Source organism: Hordeum vulgare, chromosome 6H, assembly GCF_904849725.1.
Source record: "Hordeum vulgare subsp. vulgare chromosome 6H, MorexV3_pseudomolecules_assembly, whole genome shotgun sequence".
Lineage (NCBI taxonomy): Eukaryota > Viridiplantae > Streptophyta > Magnoliopsida > Poales > Poaceae > Hordeum > Hordeum vulgare.
In genome coordinates this window covers 160,439,152-160,442,352 of record NC_058523.1, presented here as the reverse complement: position 1 = coordinate 160,442,352, position 3,201 = coordinate 160,439,152, and the positions used below count along the sequence as shown (strand labels likewise).

At 48.6% G+C, this 3,201-nt stretch overlaps 1 pseudogene; it reads right to left on the bottom strand.

The window, feature by feature from the left end:
- Positions 1–725: 725 nt before the first annotated feature.
- On the bottom strand, positions 726–859 carry LOC123406596 (annotated as a pseudogene).
- Between the last annotated feature and the right edge of the window lie 2,342 nt (positions 860–3,201).

Genomic DNA, 3,201 nt, shown 5'->3' with positions numbered 1-3,201 from the left:
CCATCGGATCCCAGCAAACTCAGCATAGCAACATCAGGTAAATTACATAGATGCCTTGATCATGTAGGGCAGCTCACAAGGGCTAAGCATTGAAGCACAAGATTGGAGAGAAGACATCACATAGCTACTGGTCATGGACCCATGGTCCAAGGAGGACTACTCATGGCACGTCTGGAAAACGTCCATGGTGGTGGAGATGCTCCCGGAGGTCAATCCTCCCTCCGGCAGGGTGCCGGGAAGAGGTCTTCTGGCGCTCCCGATCTCGGAAGCGCCAAGGCGGCGGAACGGTGGAGAAATTCGCGATTCTGGATATATCTTTAGGGTTTTCCGTCCGAGGAGTAAATATAGGCCAAAGGAGGGCGCCAGGGGGTGGACCCTCTACCCAGGTGACCTGGTGGCGCGGCCAGGAGGGGGCTCGCGCCAGGTGGCCGCTTGGGTGAGGCATGGCTCCCCTCTGGCCCACCTTGGTGCTTCGTGAAGCTTCCGTCACGCTGATTTTTATATATTTTTCTCGGGATTTTTGGGGCTCTGAAAATTGGGGTAAAGTCCCTGCAATTAAAAGACATCAGCAGACAAAAAACTAGCACTAGGTGCACTAAGTTAGTATTAGTCCAAATATGTGTAAAAATGTATGAAAGTGTAGCAAAACATATAACAATGTCACCCAAAAGAGCATGAAACAAACATAAATTATAGATACGTTTGGGACGTATCAACCACCCTTTGATCGAAGTTGCTCATCTAAGCGAATAGTTTGTCAAGGGTGACGGGTTCAACGCGTGCATCGAGGGATGAGCGGTTGGTACTCCATGTCGAGGCCAGCCACGATGTAGAAGATGATCTCATCATCGTCGAGTGCCTTGCCCGCCACGGCGAGCTCATCGGCCAGGGAGAGCATGTAAACGAAGAAGTTTGCAACGGTTTGGTTGCCCTTCGGTGCATTCGCGAGGGCGACACGGATGTTGCTGACGCGGGACGTCGACTGTGATGAAAACATGTTCGCCAGAGCCGTTCAGAGCTTGTGCGCATGGGAGATCGAAGTCACCTGCACGAGCACTTCCTTGGAAAGATTGTTCAGAACATAACCGAGTACCTGCTGATCTTCCCGGATCCAGATCGAATGAAGGGGGTTCGTGTTGGGGAACGTCGCATGGGAAACAAAAATTTTCCTACGCGCACGAAGACCTATCATGGTGATGTCCATCTACGAGAGGGGATGAGTGATCTACGTACCCTCGTAGATCGTACAGCAGAAGCGTTAGAGAACGCGGTTGATGTAGTGGAACGTCCTCACGTCCCTCGATCCGCCCCGCGAACAATCCCGCGATCAGTCCCACGATCTAGTACCGAACGGACGGCACCTCCGCGTTCAGCACACGTACAGCTCGACGATGATCTCGGCCTTCTTGATCCAGCAAGAGAGACGGAGAGGTAGAAGAGTTCTCCGGCAGCGTGACGGCGCTCCGGAGGTTGGTGATGATCTTGTTTCAGCAGGGCTCCGCCCGAGCTCCGCAGAAACGCGATCTAGAGGAAAAACTATGGAGGTATGTGGTCGGGCAGCCGTGAGAAAGTCGTCTCAAATCAGCCCTAAAACCTCCGTATATATAGGTGGGAGGGAGGGGAGGAGGCAGCCTCAAAACCTAAAGGTTTGGCCGAAATTGGAGGTGGAGGAGTCCTACTCCAATCCTACTTGGAGTAGGATTCCACCTTCCCACTTGGAAACTCTTTCCACCTTGTGTTTTTTCCTTCTCAAACCTTATGGGCCTTAGTGGGAACTTATTCCAGCCCACTAGGGGCTGGTTTATCTCTTCCCATAGCCCATGAGACCCCTTGGGGCGTGACACCCCTCCCGATGGTCCCCGGCACCCCTCCCGGCACTCCCGGTACACTACCGATGAGCCCGAAACTTTTCCGGTAATGCACGAAAACCTTCCGGTAACCAAATGAGGTCATCCTATATATCAATCTTCGTTTCCGGACCATTCCGGAAACCCTCGTGACGTCCGTGATCTCATCTGGGACTCCGAACAACATTTGGTAACCAACCATATAACTCAAATACACATAAAACAACGTCGAACCTTAAGTGTGCAGACCCTGCGGGTTCGAGAACTATGTAGACATGACCCGAGAGACTCCTCGGTCAATATCCAACAGCGGGACCTGGATGCCCATATTGGATCCTACATATTCTACGAAGATCTTATCGTTTGAACCTCAGTGCCAAGGATTCGTATAATCCCGTATGTCATTCCCTTTGTCCTTCGGTATGTTACTTGCCCGAGATTCGATCGTCAGTATCCGCATACCTATTTCAATCTCGTTTACCGGCAAGTCTCTTTACTCGTTCCGTAATACAAGATCCCGCAACTTACACTAAGTTACATTGCTTGCAAGGCTTGTGTGTGATGTTGTATTACCGAGTGGGCCCCGAGATACCTCTCCGTCACACGGAGTGACAAATCCCAGTCTTGATCCATACTAACTCAACTAACACCTTCGGAGATACCTGTAGAGCATCTTTATAGTCACCCAGTTACGTTGCGACGTTTGATACACACAAAGCATTCCTCCGGTGTCAGTGAGTTATATGATCTCATGGTCATAGGAATAAATACTTGACACGCAGAAAACAGTAGCAACAAAATGACACGATCAACATGCTACGTCTATTAGTTTGGGTCTAGTCCATCACATGATTCTCCTAATGATGTGATCCCGTTATCAAGTGACAACACTTGCCTATGGCCAGGAAACCTTGACCATCTTTGATCAACGAGCTAGTCAACTAGAGGCTTACTAGGGACAGTGTTTTGTCTATGTATCCACACAAGTATTGTGTTTCCAATCAATACAATTATAGCATGGATAATAAACGATTATCATGAACTAAGAAATATAATAATAACTAATTTATTATTGCCTCTAGGGCATATTTCCAACAGTCTCCCACTTGCACTAGAGCCAATAATCTAGTTCACATCACCATGTGATTCCAACGAATCCAACACCCATATAGTTATTGGGTCTGATCATGTCTTGCTTGTGAGAGAGGTTTTAGTCAACGGTTCTGAAACTTTCAGATCCGTGCGTTCTTTACAAATCTTTATGTCATCTTATAGATGCTGCTACTACGTGCTATTCGGAAATGCTCCAAATATCCACTCTACTATATGAATCCGTTTCACTACTCATAGTTAT